Raw genomic sequence first — 20,008 nt, forward strand, 5'->3', positions numbered from 1 at the left:
TTTTGTTTTACTAGGATAGTTTAAGTTAGTTTAACTTCGGTGGCTTGTCAGTTTTGTTTATTTCTTCTTTACAAGCCAACATTTAGTTTCAATGGTTTTTACTATTGTTTTCTGTTTTCTGGTTCATTGATTTTCTTTCTAATCTTTGTTATTTCCTTCCTTCCATTTGCTTCGGGTGGTTTATTTTTATCTAGTTTCTTGGGGTGGAAGCTTAGGTTATTAAGACCTTTCTTCTGGGATGCCTGGTGGCTCAGTTGGTTAAGCGTCTGCCTTTGGCTCAGGTCATGATCCCGGGGTCCTGGGATCCAGTCCCACATCGGGCTCCTTGCTCAGCAGGGAGCCTGCTTCTCCCTCTGCTGCTCCCCCTGCTTGTGCTCTCTTTCTCTGACAAATAAATAAGTAAAATCTTAAAAAAAAAAGACCTTTTTTCTACTCTGATATAGGCATTTGTAGCCATAAGTCTAAGCTTTGCTTTCAGTATATCCCATCCAGCTTGATATGTTGTGTTTTCATTTTCATTTAGCTCAAAATATTTTTATAGTTCTTTTGATTTCTTTGATCCAGGTGTAGTTGTTTAATTTGCAAATATTTGGGATTTTCCCTTATTTATTTTTGCTGTGGATCTCAAATATAGCTCCATCGTGATCAGGGCATATACTTTGTTGATTTTAATTTTTAATTTCTTGAGACTTGTTTTAGTGGACCAGCCTGTGTTTTATCCTGGAGAATGTTCCATGTGTGCTTGAAAAGAATGTGTATTCTGTAGTCACTGAATGGAGTTTTCTACTAATATGAGTTAGGTTAAGTTAGTTGATAGTTTTATTTATGTTTTGGCTATCATTGCTGATTTTAGGTCTAATGTTCTTTTTTTTTAAGATTTTATTTATTTATTTGACAGAGAGACAGCGAGAGAGGGAACACAAGCAGGGGGAGTGGGACAGGGAGAAGCATGCCTCCCGTGGAGCAGGGAGCCCCATGCGGGGCTCGATCCCAGGACCCTGGGATCATGACCTGAGCCGAAGGCAGATGCTTAAGAACTGAGCCACCCAGGCGCCCCTAAAATGGGGCGCCCTTTAAATAGCACTTTCGTTTCAAGTGAGTGTCCTTGACAGTAACCATGAGGCTCCTGTGTCTCATAGTTGGGTATGCCCTGGCTGAACTACCACGCTGAAGAGGGTGCCGGCTGAGGGGAGGGGCCCCAGGCAAGAGTGCTCCAGTATGTACGGTAATTTCAACTAAGGTCACTTGTTTTCACGGGTGAATGCTTCTCAGTTTGTTGTGTGCTGAAATTTCCAGAGTGCTGAAATGATTATCTTTGACAGTTTTGAGCAGCTTTATAGTTGCTTTATGGGGAGAGGATGTATCAGCTTCCTCACTCCCTCCTGCCCACGTGAGTCTGTTCCAGTTACTGTATCTTGGAGATTTACAGTCTTTATTTGATACTTACTTTCTTTTTCCTGTTTAAAACAGATTACAGTTCTCCGGTGAAATCCTTCGCTTGTCATCTGTTTTCTTGAACGTGTCCATCATAGTTCATGTCCGTATCCGAGAACTTCGCTGTTTGAATCACCAGTGGGTCCCCTTCTCTTGTCCGCCTCCCACCCCGGGTTTTAGGCATTTGGCCTTACCCTCTAACACGCGTGATGTTTGGGATAGAACGTCAGATAGTGTATTTGAAAACATTGTGGAAACCCCGGATGGTGTTATCTTTCTTCTGGAAGACAGGGTGGGGGTAGCCTATTTTTATTTAGTCGGGAATTGAAAAAGCTCTCATTCCGAGTTTTGTTCCCTTTGAGGGATGTTTTACTCTTGGCTTTCCTTCATTCCGAGGGCATAACCTTTTAGAGATCCCAATGGCAAACCTGAGGTGTTTACTGGGGCCCTCCTCTTTGGTGACCCCGAGCTCCGCTTTCTTTTTCCCGGACCCTACAAATCTACCAGAAACTCTGCTTAGTGTTTTAACTTCATGCGTGCCACTTTCTCTTAGGTTTTTTGGCCTCTCCTGTTACGCAGTTTTGGAAACTTGAAGGGAAATGTTATGTTCAATGTTGGTCTTTGTTTTTTGCCCTTCCCTTTTTGGGGGGATCTTGGCTCCTCCAGTCCCATCTACTTTGGTAAACCTGAACTTTTATTTCTGAGCGTAGCTCAGTAAGCCAGAATTTTTGAGGTGCTGCTTTCTTCCTGGCCTCCTGGCCCCTGAGTGTGCAAAGAAATTGGCAGATGCCTTGATGATCAAAAGTGGCAGAGAAGGTCAGGCTCAGCTCAGTGCATTTCTCTTCTCTCCAGGGTCTCGCTCTGCCAAGTCCTGGTTGCTTTGGTTGCTGTTGGAAAACTTGAATAGTTTTTTGTTTTTGTAAATTTTATTCAGCGTTTCTTCATGGAGGATTGGTCTGATCTAAACAACTTCCTTTATGGAAGTGGATCTCCAAAAGCATTCTTTAGCATCATTACTTTATTTGACCTACATTGACAAAGAGATGTGACCATTGAATATTTTTCTCTAGATTAGGGTCTTTCCTTAGAATCATCAAAGAGTGTCTCTTCAAGATACAAAGAGTAGGCAGAAAAGTTAAAAAGTTATCTTGTAGATTTTGAACTAGGGAACTTCTATTCAATATTGATTAATAGCTAAGAGACTAAACTTTTTTGCATAAAAAGATAAACTGACTTGCAGTGTTATTATAATATTGGTCTTTTGAATATTTTTTCTTGAACCAGTTAATTCTTTATTTTTTCTTACAGTAAAGTCAATTAAATATATAAAGCAATTTTACAAACATTTTATAATGACTTTTTTAAAAAAGGATTTTGTTTATTTGACACACACACACACACACACACACACACACACACAGCACAAGCAGGGGGAATGGCAGGCAGAGGGAGAGGGAGAAGCTGGCTCCCTGCCTGAGCAAGGAGCCTGATGTGGGACTCGATCCCAGGACCCTGAGATCATGACCTGAGCTGAAGACAGGCGCTCAACCTACTAAGCCACCCAGGTACCCCTTGATAATGACTTTTAGTGTAGATCTTTGTTTGTAATTTGTGGAATATTAAGACCAACTTTATTTGAATTTATTATTAGGAGGACACAGATATTTAGCTTAACTCATTAATGTCAATTTTTTTTTTAGTTCTTTAGCAAAATGACATAGAATGCTTAATTTTTAATTCCAGTTTCTTTAGGATTTAATACCTTTCATTACATTATGAAGGTAAAAATCAGTCTTGATAGTAGCTTTTAAAAATTATTAGGTAAGGGGCTCCTGGGTGGCTCAATCATTAAGTGTCTGCCTTTGGCTCAGGTCATGATCCCAGGGTCCTGGGTTTGAGTCCCACGTCGGGCTCCATGCTCAGCAGGAAGCCTGCTTCTCCCTCTCCCACTCCCCCTGCTTGTGTTCCCTCTCTCGCTGTGTCTCTCTCTGTCAAACAAATAAATAAAATCTTAAAAAAAATTATTAGGTAAGATTCATTAATTGTGTCAGTTATACCACTCTGGTGGGGGATGTTGATAATGTGGGGTCTATGCATGTATAGAGGCAGGGAGTATATGGGAAATCTGTACCTTCCTCTCAATTTCACTATGAACCTTAAACTGCTCCAAAAAAAAAAAAAAAGTTTTCAAAAAAGTTACTAAGTCCACAGAAATTACATTTACCTATTCTGGTATCTCATACAGGGCTGGATAAACTTTAATTATTAACTCTAAATTAATAACCTAAATATGTTAGGTGCTGTTTTTCTGTATACCCCTGTAGTAAACAACCACTATTACGATGAACTCTAATGATCTTAAGGATGTGTTTTTGATAGCCATTGATTTTGAATTAATAGAAGCTCAAAAGTTGAGGCTATAACATTTTAAAATAAATTTTGTTTTTGTTCAAGGTATTAAGTTTATGGATATGTATAGTACACTGGAGAATAAAAAAATAGATAAAGGAGCAACTTTCTAGGAACATATGAAAATCCTTTCCCTGTTCTCTTTTTTTGAAATCCTTAGATTTAGTCTAATTCTCCAAAAAACAAGTCCATGTTTCCTTGATGGAGACCCAGAAATAGAACGTTTTCCAGGCAGTAAGTTGTACTATGGAATAAATGAATGTGGAGAGGGTGAGAGAAGGGTGCGCTGCCCTCACTTCTCTCCCTGCCTCAAAACTGCTGGATCTTGCATGTATTTCTGTCCCTGTAGTAGATTGTGAGCCCTATGAGGAAGGTGACAGCATTGTGCTCATTGTTAGACATCACGGTACCTGCCATGTTGGAGGTATTCCATAAACACTGGCTGGGTCAATCATGTCCAAGAAAAATTTTGTACCAGACCCCTGTTAAAAATGGTAGGGACAGATTTTAGTCAGTTCTACTGCAGTAGGGGAGAGAGACTTCAGTGTACAAAAGGGGAGAGGCCTTTTCCATCCTGGGGTGCCCATAAGGAAAGGTACCAAAAAGTCTTTAAGAGGGTTTGGTCTGTATGGTTAGGCCATCAGGGTTTGTTCATTGGCACTCATCTGGAGGAGGAACGAATTTCTCATCTCTTTAGGACAGGAAGTAGTTTTGCAAATTGGAGCAAGGTGCCCATCCCAGTTAGGCTGTTACCCTCCCACAGAAATGGGGGGGCAGGAGAGCTACCTCCCTGGATGCTTGCATTTCAAAGAGGTGGCATCTTGGTCCTTAAGGAGACATTTCGGGTGGTAGGAGATTAACATCTCAAAGAGGGCAGTAGGGGAATTTATAGGTGCAAGCTTTTTAAAGTAAGCACTCTCAGAAAAGGGAGGTCAGTGGCCCATCATCAGGCTTTGGCCAGAAAAAACAGTAAATTCTCTGGCAGCTGTGAGCTTTCTCAGGCAGATGGTTTAGGGACCCGAGGTCCTCATTCTAGGAGCACGGCCTTGGGCTGATAGAAACTGTGCTGGTGATTATTTAAGTCTCTTAGGGTGGAGGATGAAATCATTTGTGCTGGAGGTTGCAGTTTTCCTAGACCAAGGTTGAGGCCTGATTGAGGAGAGGTCTCAGAGTGAGTCTGAACAAAGCTCGGTCAAGGAGAGAGTCTTTGTCAACGACACAGGGCAACAAGGGTGTTTTATGAATGGAAATGTAAGATGAGACCAAAAAGGAGGTATAAATCAGGGATACCTAGAATTTAATGTCCAGTACCAGCTAGGGGAGAACGAACTAATGTTTGTTTTAGCCAGGCACGTGACATCTGTTATTTTTACCTAATCCTCATAACCCTGTGAGGTCAGTACTATCTCCACATTAAATCACGAGACGGAGGCTCAGACATTTTAAGTAGCACGATCAAGGTCATCTCGTTAGGGATTGCTGGAGTTGGTGTTCAGACCCAGAGTCACTTGACTTCAGAGTGCCCGTACATTAGAATACCTGCTTGTTAATGTGTATTTTAGCATTACATAGCAACCTGCTTTTCTTGGAAATAACTTACAGTAATAACAGTTGGCACTGGTAAGCTGTTTACTGTGTACCAAGTCCTAAGAAGAAAATTTAGGCTTGACAAACACTGAGTGAGAAAGTAAGAGGGTTACTAGTGCTTTGCTTTACCGAGATATAAATGCTCTCAGTAGTCATTGGAATTACTGCGAACGCCCCAGTACATAAGGAAAAGCTGCTCCTAATCACAGATCCCGGCAGTGCTGGGATAAGAGGGTCTCCATAGCCATCCAGCCCAGAATCTTAATTCCTCAGATGAAAAAGCCATGACCCAAAAAAGGTTAAGTGATTTCCCCAGGATCCCAGGGCTTGCTCATTAGAGAAAGCTGGGATTGGCTTAACCAAAAATTATTGTGGCCCAATTTGGGGATTTACCCTAAGATGTCATTATCACAGGAGGTATTTATCCAAGGTCAAACTGCCACGCTGTGGTCACTGCATTCTGTTAGAAAATAACCTCAGGGGGCGAAATTGCCTGTTGGTGGAGGGGACAGTGACTCAGCTGTTTCCCCGGCAGCCCCGTCAGGTGACTTCGAAGAGCTCTCTGTGTCAGACAGTTGTGCCTGAATCCCCTAAGTCTCTTTTGAGCGACCCCCTCCCCCAGCCCCCACTACAGTTTTGGCAAAAATAAAGGAAGAGCAATATGACAATGATAACAAAACAACACAGCTCTAAAAAACCTTTACAAATTGTTGCCTAAATATGTCCATTACAGTGTTTTAAAATTTTCAAAGATTGAAGTAATACCACTTCTCTTACTTCTGTCAAAACATTAATTTATGCTGTTTGGGGTATTAAACAGTAAATTGGGTTTTTTTTTTTTTTTCCCTTGTTGTTTTCCCTGTGTCATTGCCGTGCCTGAATTTCATCCTGACAATTTTCCTCTGCTTTGTGTGTGTGCGTGTGTGCGTGCGCGCGTGTGCGTGTGTGCGCGCGCGTGCTAAAGTAGCCCTCTAGAAAAATTGTAGTAAGAACACTTACCACGAGTTCCACCCTCTTTACGACTTTTTAAGCGTACAATGCCATATTGTTGACTGGATGTTCAGTGTTCAGATTTCTAGAACTCACTTGCTCACCTAACATATGCCCGTTGATTGGTAACTGATTTCCCCTCTCCTTACTATTCCACTCTGATTCTGTGAATTTGACTTTATATAAGTGGAATCATGCAGAATTGCCTTTCTGTGATTGGTTTATTTCACTTACTATAATGTGGTCTATCTCACGTCGTAGAGTGTCCTGAAGGTTCATCCACGGTGTTGAAAATGGTAGAATTTCCTTTTTTTGGCGGCTGAATAGTATTCTACTCTCTCTCTCTGTATGCCTCTTTATCCATTCATCTGTTGATACACATTTAGGTGGTTTCTATATCTTGGCTCTTGTGAATAGTACTGTAGTGAACAGAGGGTGCTAATATCCCTTCAAGATCTTGATTTCAATTCTGGATGAATTCCCAGAAGCGGGATTGCTGGATAATATGGTAGTTCTGGGTATTTTTTTTTTTTTTTAAGGTTATTTATTTGAGAGAGAGAGAGAGCATGCAAGCACATGAGCAGGAGGGGCAGAAAGACAGGGGAAAAAGGGAATCCCAAGCCGACTCTGTGGTGAGCGTGGAGCCCCATGTGGGGCTCGATTTCACGACCCTGAGATCATGACCTGAACCGAAACCAAGAGTCAAATGTTTAACTGACTGTGCCACCCAGCTAGTTCTATTTTTAACTTTCTGAGGAGCCTCCATCATGTTTTTCATAGTGGCTGTGCCATTTTGCATTCCTTCCAGCAGTATGCAGGGATGCCGATTTCTTCACATCCTTGTCAACACTTGATGTTTTCTGATTTTTGATACTTGCAACCTGACAGGTGTGAAGTGATATTGTGGTTTGGATTTGCTTTTCCTTGATTAGTAACCCTGAACATTTTTTCACATACCTGTTATCTTCTTTGGGAATGTGTCTATTTGAATCCTTAGCTTATTTTTTTAGGTTATTAGTTTTTTGCTATTGAGTCATAGGAGTTCCTAATATATTTTGCATATTAACTCCTTATCAGATACATGGTTGGCCAACGTTGTCTCCCATTCTGTAGGTTGCCTTTCACTCTGTTGTTTCTTTGCGGTGTGGGAGCTTTTCAGTTTGATGTAATCCCACTTTTTCCTCTGCCCCTTTGGTGTCCCTTTCGTTCTGGTGATACCAGGGGATCCCTGGATGTGGGGACTCTTCATACCGTTCAGTCACACAGCGGACCGGTGAGTTACTAGTGAAGATGTGAAAAGAGGGGTTAGCACTGCACTGCGTGTGAGTGTGTGTGTGTGTGTGTGTGTGTGTGTGTGTGTGTGTGTGGTTGTTAATGACCAGTGAGCATGACTGAGTTAGGACAGCAGTGAGCAGAGGTAGGAGTTTGGGGTTGTGAGAGTCCATCACCACGGGTGTTAAGGGCCTGCCGGGAATGAGGTGGAGGTAGAATCCAGTCTTTCGCTTTCATGGAGTCATGGAAGAGGGATTCGAAACCTCTGGTAAGTCAGGGCCACTCAGAAAGGCAGTCTGTTTATTCCTTAGGAGAAGAAACTGGAGAATCAGTATAGGCTAACTCTTACAAAATAATATTGAGAGGTAGGAAAGAGGAACACAGAAACCTGTAGCTCCTTCCTCCTTTGCTTTGTTCCCCTCGCACGCTTTGGGTCCCTCTCTTGTAGCATTTAATCCTCAGTCATATAATAGCTGAGTTTCTCACTGGCTTCCGCCTCTACATTGTAGATCCTTTGAAGACAAGACCGTTGCCGGCACCTACCAGAGGGGCCATGACAGAGTAAGTATTCAGTAAATATTTGGTATGAACAGATCTACATGGTGGATGGACAGGGGGAGAAACAAAATATCCACGAACACACATGTTGGAGGTAAAGACAGCTTTGTTAATTGTATTAATTTATCTTTTTATTATGCAAAAGCTGAAACATACTCAAAAGTAGAAAACATGGCAGAATGAATCCCTCTTTACTAATTACGATAACATATGGCCAATCTCGCTTCATTTATCTGTCCACTCCCTACTGGATTGCTTTACACAAAGCCCAGATGCCATATTATGTCATCTGTGACTACATTAGTATGTGTCTTTAAAACAGTAAAGAGACTTGCCTTTTTAAAGAGTCTAATCACAGCTCTGTTAACACACCAGGAAGCAGCACAGTAGTTCTTACTGCTATCAAATATCAGATTAGTATTCAGATTTTCCATTGTCTTGTAAATTTTTTGTCCAGTTGGTATGGGAGAATCAGAATCCAAATAAGAACTGCACATGATTTAGTTGATAAATCTCTTAGGACTTTTTTTTTCTTTCAAGCTTTTTTTTTTTTTTTATAAAGATTTTATTTATTGGAGAAAGAGAGTGAGAGAGCGAGCGAGAACAAGCTGCAGGGAGGGGCAGAGGCAGAGGGAGAAGCAGGCTCCCGGCTGAGCAGGGAGACTGCCTCGGGGCTCGATCCCAGGACCCTGAGATCACGACCTGAGTGAAAGGCAGGCTCAGACTGACTGAGCCACCTAGGCTCGCCTCTTTTGAGTTTTTATTTAAATTCCAGTTAGTTAACATACAGTGTAATACTCGTTTCAGGTGTACAATATAGTGATTCGACACTTCCGTAGAACACCTGATGCGAATCACAAGTGCCCTCCTTAATCCCCATCACCTATTTAGCCCTTCCCCCCACGCACCTCCCCTCTGGTGACCATCAGCGTGTTCTCTATAGCGAAGGGTCCGGTTCTTGGTTTGCGTCTCTCTCTCTCCTTTTTTCCCGTTGTGTGTTTGTTTTGTTTCTTCAATTCCACATATGAATGAAATCATACGGTATTTGTCTTTCTCTGACTGGCTTATTTCACTTAGCATTATACTCTCTGGCTCCATCCATGTTGTTGCAAATGGCAAGAACTCATTCTTTTTGATGGCTGAGTAATATTCCATTATATATAGATACCACCTCTTCTTTGTCCATTCATCAGTTGATGGCCCCATGGGCCATTTCTGTATCTTGGCTATTGTAGATAATGCTGCTGTAAACATCAAGGGGCATGTATCCCTTTGAATTAGTATTTTTGTCTTCTTTGGGTAAATTCCTAGTAGTATAATTGCTGGATCGTAGGGTAGTTCTATTTTTAACTTTTTAAGGAACCTGCATAATGATTTCCAGAGTGGCTGCACCAGTTTGTATTCCCACCAGCAGTGCACGTAGATTCCTCTTTCACCGCATCCTTGCCAGCACTTGGTATTTCTTGTCTTTATGATACTAGCCATTCTGAAAGGTGTGAGGTGATATTTCATTGTGGTTTGGATTTACATTTCCCTGATGATGAGTGATGTTGAGCATCTTTTCATGTGTCTGTGGCCACCTGTATGTCTTCTTCGGGAAAATGTCTATTCATGTCTTCTCATTTTTTAATTGGATTACTTGTTTTTTGGGTGTTGAGTTTTATTAAATTCTCTATATGTTTTGGATACTAATGCTTTATCAGATACGTCATTTGCAAATATCTTCTCCCATTCCATAGGCTGCCTTTTAGTTTTGTTGATTTTTTCCTTCACTGTGCACAAGCTTTTTATTTTGATGAAGTCCCAATAGTTTATTTTTGCTTTTATTTCCCTTGCAGCAGGACACCTATCTAGAAAGAATGTGCTGCAGCTGATGTCCTATGGCCTGTGTTTTCCTCTAGGATTTTTATGGTTTCATGTCTCACGTTTAGAGTCTTTAATCCATTTTGCATCTATTTTTGTATAGGGTGTAAGAAAGTGGTCCAGTTTCATTCTTCTGCATGTTGCTGTCTGGTTTTCCCAACACCATTTGTTGAAGAGACTTTGTTCCTTTGGGTATTCTTTCCTGCTTTTTCAAAGATTAATTGCCCGTATATTTGTCGGTTCAGATCTCTTAGGACTTCTTAATCTTTAGGTTCACCTTTTACTCTTCCTTGCAATTTATTTATTGAAGAAGCCAGATCCTTTGCCTGTAGAATTTCCCACAGTATGAGTTTTTACTAATTGTATCCCCATGGTGTAGTTTATTTTTCTATTTGCTGTATTTCCTGTAAACTGGTAATTAGAACCAGAGGTTTGAGCAGATTTTTAATTTTTTGGCAAGAAGACTTCAGAGGTAGGGTATGTGCTTTCTAATGCCTGGCATCGGGGGCACATAATACCTTGTCCCTCACCTTTGTGGGGTGAATTTTGACCAGTGAGCACAGGTATTGTCAGCCTGAGCCCTCCATTATAAATATTCTCATCTGCATCTTGCCTAATGGTTTTAGCAACCATTGATAATTATCGTCAAGATCAGGCATTAGCAGACTTTTTCTATAAAGGGCTGGGTAGTGACTATTTTCAGCTTTGCAGACCATATGGTCTCTGTCATTGCAGTGGGCCTGCAGCTTTAGGCAAATGTAAATGATGGGCATGGCCGTGTTCCTATGAAACTTTATTTACCATCTTAGATTTGGCCCGCTAGCCATTATTTGCCAACCCCTGACCTACAACCAATTATTTCATTAGGGGTTGCAAAATAATATAATAATTCTATCATTCTTTGTTTATTAATTGAAGTGCATCTGTAAAGAAGAATTTCACCTCGTCAATTATTGATTACTCTAAGGAACTGTTTGTAAAGGAAAGGCAGGATAAAGGCTTGAGTCTTTCCCTTTATCTATTTTCAGAATAAGGAGTTGGTTTCTCAGCATCTTCCAGAGGTGATCATTTTGGTTTAAGTATCATCATGAAATTATGGATATTAAGCATATTGGATATTTCAGTCTTCCTAGACTTAGGCCCTGTAGACACCCAGGAGAACCCTATCACTGGTGTCTCTTGGTAGTCACATTGCCGTCATGTGGAACTTTGGAGGTACTATTAGCTCCGGGGCAGAATGTCTCAGTTGTAGGTTTTTTTTAATTGCGGTATAATTGACATACAGTATTATATTAGTTTCAGGTGTACAACAGAGTGATTTGACATTTGTGTCCATTGCAAAAATGGTCACTACAAGTCTTGTTACTGTCTGTCATCTTGCAAGTTAATACAGTGTTGTTGAATTCACCCCTATCCTCAACACCTTTCCCCTCTCCAGCCACCTCTCTCTGTATCTATGAGTCTGGGATTTGTTTTGTTTTATTTGTTTTTATTTTTTAGATTCCAATATAAGTGAAATCATGTAGGTTTTTGTCTGTCTTATTTCACTTAGCAAATTCCCTCAAGGTCTATCCATGTCGTTACAAATGGTAAAATATCATTCTTTTTTATGGCTGAGTAGTGTTCCACTATCTCTATCTCTATCTATATATATCTCGTATCTTTATTCATTCATCTATGGATAGGCACATAGATTGTTTCCATATCTTGGCTATTGTAAATAATGCTACAGTGAACATAAGAATGCACGCATCTTTTTGAATTGGTGTTTTCATTTTTTTTTTCAGCTAGATATCCGGTAGTGGAATTGCTGGATCATATGGTAGCTCTATTTTTAATTTTTTGAAGAACCTCCATACTGTTTTCCATAATGGCTGCACCAATTTACATTCCCACCAACAGTGCACAAGGATTCCATTTTCTCCACATCCTCGCCAGCACTTGGTATTTCTTGTCTTTATGATACTAGCCATTTTGACAGGTGTGAGGTGACATCTTATTGTGGTTTTGATTTGCATTTCCCTGATGATTGGTGATATTGAGCATCTTTTCATGTGTCTGTTACCCATCTGTATGTCTTCTTTGGAAAAATTTCTATTCAGAGCTTCTGCCCATTTCTAAATTAGATTCTTCAGGCTTTTTTGTTTTGTTTTCGTTATTAGGTCACAGGTTTTTTTTAAAATATATTTTGGATATTAACCCCTTATCAGATACATGATTTGCAAATATCTTCTCTCATTCAGTAGGTTGCCTTTTCATTTTGTTGATGGTTTCCTTCACTATGCGGAAGTTTTTTAGTTTGATGTAGTCTCATTTATGTTTGCTTGCCTTTTTCTTGCCTTTGGGGCCAGATCTTAAGAAAAACAGCATAAGACCAATGTCAGGGAGCTTGCTGCCTAGGTTTTATTCTAGGAATTTTATGGTTTCGGGTCTTACATTCCAGTCTTTAATCTATTTTGAGTTGATTTTGGTATGGTATAACATAGTGGCCCAGTTTCATTCTTTTGCATGTAGTGGTCTGGTTTTCCTAATGTCATTTGTTGAAGACACTGTCCTTTACATATTATATATTCTTGCCTTCTTTGTCACAAATTAATTGTCCATATAAACGCAGGTTTATTTATGGGCTCTCTGTTCTTTTTGATGTGATTGTAAATGGGATTGTTTTCTTGATTTCATTTTCTGATAGTTCATTATTAGTGTATAGAAATGCAATACATATTTGTATATTAATTTTTTTATCCTGCAACCTTACTGAATTCATTTATTCTAACAGTTTTTTTGACGGCATCTCTAGTTTTCTATCTATAGTGCCATGTCATCACTACGAATAGTGACAGTTTTACTTCTTCCTTTACAATTTGTATGCCTTTTATTTCTTTTTCTTACTTAATTGTTGTGGCTAGGACTTTGAACACCATGGTGAATAACAGTGGGAATAATGGCTTCTTTTGTTCATAATCTTAGAGGATAAGCTTTCAGCTTTTCAGAATTGTGATACTAGCTGTGGTTTTGTCATATATGGCCTTAGGCATTTACTGTCCTTCCATAGTTTTATTACAATAAAAACATAAGAGTTTTTATTGTAAATCAGTGTTGAACTTTGTCAAGTGTTTTTTCTGTATCTATTGAGATGATTATGTGATATTTATCTTTATGTGATATTTATCTTTAATTTTGTTAATGTGGCATATCACATTGATTCACAGGTGTTGACCTTGCTTTGCTGGAGTAAATCCCACTTGATTATGGCATATGATCTATTAATGTATTGTTGAGTTCAGTTTGCTAGTATTTTGTTGAGAATTTTTGCATTATGTTCATTAGGGATATTGACCAGTAATTGTGTGTGTGTGTGTGTGTGTGTGTGTGTGTGTGTGTGTGTGTGGTACCCTTGTCTGGTTTTGGTATGCTGACCTCATAAAATGAGTTTGGAAGCTTTCCCTCCTCATCGGTTTTTTGGAAGAATTTGAGAAGGATAGGTATTAAATCTTTGAATGTTTAGTAGAGTTCATTATTGAAGCCATCTGGCCTTGGACTTTTGTTTTTGAGGTTTTTTGATTATTGATTCAATCTCCTTACTAGTAATTGTTCTATACAGATTTTCTGTTTCTTCATGAATTAGTCTTGGCAGTGTGTGCCCTTACTTCTGAAGTGAGTCTCTCATAGGCAGATGGATCTAGTTTTATTATTCATTTAGCCACTCCATGTTTTTTGGTTGGAAAATTTAGTCCATTTTTATTATTTAAAATAATTATTGATAGGCATATGCTTATTGCCATCTTGTTAATTGTTTTCTGGCTGTTTGTGTAGTTCCTCTCTGTTCCTTTCTTCTCTCTTCCCTTGTAGTTTGATGACTTCCTTTACTATTACATTTCAGTTTCTTTCCCATTTTTTCTTTTGTGTATTTACTATAAGTTTTTGCTTTGTGGTTTACGGTAAAGTTCACTTATAACTTCCTAGGCATACAACAGTCTGCTTTGAGTTCAACTGAAATTTGAACACTGCCAAACTCTACATTTTACTCCCTCTACCATACTTTTGATGTCTTTTTTCACATCTTTTTATTTTATGGAACCCTTAACTAATTATCGTAGTTTTAGTTAATTATACTAATTTTGTCTTTTAACCTGTGTAGTAACTTTATACATCATTAATATACTACCTTTACTATATATTTACCTTTTCCAGTGAGATTTTATTTCTTCAAGTACGTTTTCTGCCCCTTTTTCTTTTCTTTTCCTGGGACTCCGATATTTGACTGTTATTCCACCTGATGTTGTTGCAGAGATGCCTTAAGTTATCTTCGTTTTTAAAAATTCTTTTTTCTTTTTGTTGCTCTGTGTGGGTGAGTTCCATTGCTTTATCCTCTAGCACGCACTGATAGATCTTTCTGCCTCGTCCAGCCTTCCATTGAACCCCTCTAGTGTATTTTTCAGTTCATTTACTCTGTTCTTCAGCTCTGTGACCTCCATTTGGTACTTTTCTATGTTTTCCGTCTTTTTGTTGAAGTTCTCATTGTGTTCATGCATTCTCCCAAGTTCAGCGAGCATCTTTATGGACCATCATTTTGAATTATCAGGTAGATTTCTTAATCTCTGTATCATTAAGGTCTTTTTCTGAGGTTTTGTCTTGTTCTTTAGTTCAGAACGTGTTTCTCTATTTCTTCATTTTGCTGGACTCTCTGTGTTTGTTTCTGTGTATTAGGTCTAACCGGTAGCTGCCTCTCCCAGTCCTGAAGGAGTGGCCTTGTGTAGGGGATGATCCTTCTTGTTCAAACCTGCCCTAGCTCCTGGTTGTCTTTCAAACCTTTGTGACTGTCTAAACGTCCTGATTGGCCTCACTGATGTGGACGTATCCAGATCTGCCCGTGATCAAGGGGACGAATCTTGTTTAACACCTAGTTCCAGGCCGACTGGGAGCCAGACCCTCAGGCAGCAGCTCTTAAGTATGCAAGTACATACAGTCCTGTGGGGCTACAGTTCGAAGCTGTAGGAAGGCCCCAGGGCTGCGCGAGGATGGTGTCTCCCGGCTTCCGTTCCCTGGGTTTGCTGAGCCTCCCTCCAGAGGTGTGGGAAGCTTGAAGCCTGTGCCTCAGGCTGAAGCTCCAGGCTAAGTAAATAGGCCTTCTTCCTCGGGAAGATTGGGGTCGTGGTTCCTTCTGTCGTCTGCGGAGCAGTTCCCTGGAGGGGGTGGCCTGCCAAGAGCCAGCCCTCCGTCTGTCCGATTGTTGCATTGATGTGGCGCTCTGGTGCTCAGGACGGAGCTGCGGTGTGGATGGCCCAAGCCTGCAGGCTTTGGCCAGGCCGCCGGCCAGTGTAGGCGCTGGGGCAGGCTCGCATCAGGAAGGCAAACGCCCGGTGTGTGTGCGCCCCCCGGCTGCCGCAGAGCGGCCCTTCCTGCTGCTTATTAGCCAACAAGGCAGGGGCCTCTTTCTGCCGCTGTCCCGCCCAGGATGCTACAGTTTTCAGTTTTGTTAGGTAAGGAAAACATTTACTGTCTGTTAAACTCAGAAATCAGATTCTTTTGTGCAGTTTTACGTATTTGGAGCTCGGTTAATAGACTGGCTTTTAGCATGACAAGGTCACCTGGTGTGGAGCCAGACTGACATTTAAGAGTTCAGAATGCAGCATTATTTCATTAGCCTACAATGTGAAATTAGATTTCATGCCATATGTTTTCTCATTAGTGCCACGTGGGGGAAAAACGGGCATATTTGAAGAGCTCAAGTTTTGGTACATACCAAAAAACTCTCTCTTGATATACATCAGGCCATATTTCACTTAGCTCAGTTGGCTCTGATAATGTTCTTCCTCGCTTCTTTTCTCCGTTACTTCAGCTCTTCAAATGCATCGTTTTCTCTCTGCCCTGGCCAAACTTTCACCCCAGACCCATCTCCTTAGATGTTTATGGTCATGTGTGGACTCCTCTCATTGTTTGTCCAATTGGCAGGCTTGCTGCTCTGACACTTCCCTTCACCCTTTCTTTCCTTGGATTTACAGATGACCTTTTTTCTTTTTTTCCTTCTCATCTTCTTGATGATTCTTTTCCTCTCTTCTCTTTTCCCAGCCCATTAACAGTGTTCCCAGATCTTGTTTATATATCCTCAGCATTTCCCTTTCTAAGTTACTCTAACTTCCTGGGGAAGCTCGTGGGTTTGCCACTCTTATTTACGTGATTTCAGTTACCCCCCACATGCAGATGACTTTTGGAACTCTGTGTCTCACGCTGAGCTCTGATGTTTCTATTTCTGTATTTGTTGTGGAATATAAGATGTTTCAACTTTGACTTTTTCTAACACATAAAAATAAAATCCAAGGGAAGGGAGCACCTCATGTTCTTGAGATACCTTTTATTTTATTTTATTTTATTTTTTTAAAGATTTTATTTATTTATTTGAGAGAGAGAATGAGATAGAGAGAGAGAGCATGAGACAGGAGAGGGTCAGAGGGAGAAGCAGACTCCCTGCTGAGCAGAGAGCCCGATGCGGGACTCGATCCCGGGACTCCAGGATTATGACCTGAGCCGAAGGCAGTCGCTTAACCAACTGAGCCACCCAGGCACCCTTGAGATACCTTTTAAATGTACTTGTGTCACTCATGGAGCCCCTGGCTACTGGTTGATCAGTGAAAAGATTTTGAAGATGGGTTTATTTTATTTTTGTGGTTTTTTTTTTTTTTAATTTATATTTTAGGTGGTTAACATGCAGTGCAAAATTGGTTTCTGGAGTAGAATTCATTGGTTCATCACTTACATACAACACCCAGAGCTCATCATAATGAGTGCCCTCCTTCATCCCCATCCCCCAGCTAGTCCCGCCCCCACCCACCTCCTTCAACCCTCAGTTTGTTCTCTATTGTTAAGAGTCTCTTATGGTTTATTTCCTTCTCTCCTTACCCCCCTCCCATATGTTCTTCTGTTTTTTTCCTTAAATTCCACATATGAGTGGTATCATATGGTATTTGTCTTTCTCTGACTGGCTTATTTCACTTAGCATAATATTCTCTAGCTCTATCCATGTTGTTGCAAATGGCAAGATTTCATTCTTTTTGATGGCTGAGTAATATTCATTATATATATACACATAGCATCTTATTTATTCATTCATCATTTGATGGACATTTGGGCTCTCTCCATAGTTTGGCTGTAGTTGAGAATGCTGCTGTGAACATCGGGGTGCATGTATCCCTTTGAATTAATATTTTTGTCTTCTTTGGGTAAATACCTAGTAGTACAGTTGCTGGATCATAGGGTAGTTCTATTTTTAACTTTTTGGGGAACCTCCATACTGTTTTCCAGAGTGGCTGCCCCAGTTTGCGTTCCCACCAACAGTGCAAGAGGGTTCCCCTTTCTCCGCATCCTCGCCAACACCTCTTGTTTCTTGTGTGTTAATTTTAGCCGTTCTGACAGGTGTGAGGTGGTATCTCATTGTGGTTTTGCTTTGCATTTCCCTGATGATGGGTGATGTTGAGCATCTTTTCATGTGTCTGTTGGCCATCGGGATGTCTTTTTTGGAAAAGTATCTATTCCTGTCTTCTGCCCATTTCTTAACTGGATTATTTATTTTTTGGGTGTTGAGTTTGATAAGTTCTTTATATGTTTTGGATACTAACTATCAGATACGTCGTTTGCATATATCTTCTCCCATTCCGTAGGCTGCCTTTTAGTTTTGTTGATGGTTTCTTTCACTGTGCAGAAGCTTTTTATCTTGATGAAGTCCAAATGGTTCATTTTTGCTTTTGTTTCCCTTGCCTCTGGCGACATGTCTAGTAAGAAGTTGCTTACTTCTTAGAACACAGGTGCTTTCTGTTTTTTTTTTTTTCTCTAGGACTTTGATGGTTTCCTTTGTCACAGTTTGGTCTTTCATCCATTTTGAATTTATTCTTTTGTATGGTGTAAGAAGGTGGTCTAGTTTCATTCTTCTGCATGTTGCTGTCCGGTTTTCCCAACACTTTGTTGAAAAGACTGTCTTTTTTCCACTGGATATTCTTTCCTACTTTGTCAAAGATTAGTTGACCATATAGTTGTGGGTCTATACCTGAGTTGTCTATTCTGTTCCATTGATCTACGTGTCTGTTTTTGTGCCAGTACCATATTGTCTTGATGACGACAGCTTTGTAATGTAACTTGAAGTCTGGAATTGTGATGCCTCCAGTTTTGTTTTTCTTTTTCAAGATTGCTTTGGCTATTTGGGGTCTTTTGTGGTTCCATACAAATTTTAGGCTTGTTCTTGCTCTGTGAAAAATGCTGGTGGTATTTTGATAGGGATTGCATTAAGTGTGTAGATTGCTTTGGGTCGTATAGACATTTTAACAGTGTTTGTTTTTCTAATCCATGAGCATCAAATGCTTTTCAATTTCTTTGTGTCCTCTTCAATTTATTTCATAAGTGTTCAATGGTTTTCAGAGTACAGATCTTTTACCTCTCCAGTTAGATTTATTCCTAGGTATCTTATTGTTTTTGGTGCAGTTGCAAATGGGATTGATTTCTTGATTTGAAGATGGGTTTAAAGCTTTCTGAAAGTTATCTCTCAGTAGTTATTTATTTTAATTTAATTTAATTTTATTTGTGGCAGTCATCTGATTTATGAAAAGATGCAACAAATTTTAAAATGATACAAAATACCAGTTTCAAAACAACATCAGAAAGTGAGTCTATTTAACCATACTCAGCTCATAACAAAGCAAATGAGTAAGTGGAATAATAATTCATGCTATAGCATAATGCTGTAAGAATTGGTAACAGGAAAAGTTGGTAAAAGAAGGCAGAGGAACTCTATTAAGAATTAGAACCGAGGGGCTCCATAATCAATTGGCATCTGCTCAGTGTTGTACCTATGGTTAGAAATGTCCATGATGGGAACTCCAGGGATCTTCCGGATCCTTCCCTTAAGATCCCAGTCAGCTGTGGCCACAGTATAACACTCGTGTTGAGTTACTCCCTATACTAAGCAGTCATCTGCTTCCTTTGTGTGTGCATGGTAATCGTTCACATCTTGGATCCTTGACAATCCTTAGAGCCACTCGATACTTCTGCCCCAGTTTCTCAATTTCAGCAGTTATATAAGGGATACACTTGGCATACAGACAGTCCATCTTTGACTGTTTTAAGTTGAGTTTGGCTTTATTAGAAAGGTTGATAAAGTTAGTATCAACCAGGTTGTGGTAAGGTGGGCCCAGCTGTGGGTTTTATTGGAAGAATAGGTAGGAGGGATGTTGGGGGACTTCTCTTTCCCTGAGTGCACTGTGATCTTTCTTTTTAGGGGTCTTAATCTATCCTTCTCTAAGCCTCTCATCTCTGAGACTAAGCATTCACTTCATGGTTGCATGCATCCTTGCTTTCTTTTGCTTCCTCATTTCACACGGCACTCTTGTGAATAGCTGTTTATTTTTCTCTTCCATTACATCCTGTCTGCGTTGGCCCAGTCTCTGCTGGCTGTCCTTTGCTTCAGACTACTCTATGACATTACTTCTGTATTTAACATTTCTTGTCCCACTACACATTTCCCTCCTTTCCGTGAAGATTTTCCAGACTCATTCTGACCACCTTCAGGGATGCCAGCAGCTGAGCTGTATTTTTCTCTCAACCATAAAATAAAGAGTAATTTATTTTTTTCATAACTTAAAAGCTTCCCTAAGCCAATTATTTTCTGGGCTGATAAGAAAGCCGTGCTCTTCTGGGTTTGCCTTTTGAGAATATGAGTGTTTAATATGTCTGTCACACAACACAGTTGCTTAACCTTAATATGTAATAAATATAAAACTATCTTCCCTAACAGTGTGCTTCTTTTCCTGTACAACTATCACTTTTATTTCATCAAAAAAAAATTGCAGCTTTTCACTGTACCCTAATCTTCACCGTCAAGTGTATGTCAATCAGTAATGCATTATGTAGC

The 20,008-nt window shown here is 40.1% G+C and overlaps 1 protein-coding gene and 1 pseudogene across 2 annotated transcripts in view; one reads left to right on the top strand and one right to left on the bottom strand.

The window, feature by feature from the left end:
* RNF182 (ring finger protein 182) overlaps window positions 1–20,008 on the top strand; it is a 60,555-nt gene that overhangs the window by 22,188 nt on the left and 18,359 nt on the right. Inside the window, exon 1 of one of the 2 annotated variants that reach the window (XM_025890889.2) lies at window positions 8,200–8,253. The exons of the other annotated variant lie outside the window; for it this stretch is intronic. The gene's annotated coding sequence lies outside the window, so the exon portion shown is untranslated. Of the gene's footprint in view, window positions 1–8,199; window positions 8,254–20,008 lie in introns of those variants that run through there. 2 annotated transcript variants of the gene reach the window in all.
* Window positions 18,899–19,469, bottom strand: LOC112838161 (rRNA-processing protein FCF1 homolog pseudogene; annotated as a pseudogene).

Source organism: Callorhinus ursinus, unplaced genomic scaffold (genome assembly GCF_003265705.2).
Source record: "Callorhinus ursinus isolate GAN/ISIS: 27379988/994484 unplaced genomic scaffold, GSC_fseal_2.0 scaffold26, whole genome shotgun sequence".
Classification (NCBI taxonomy): Eukaryota; Metazoa; Chordata; class Mammalia; order Carnivora; family Otariidae; genus Callorhinus; species Callorhinus ursinus.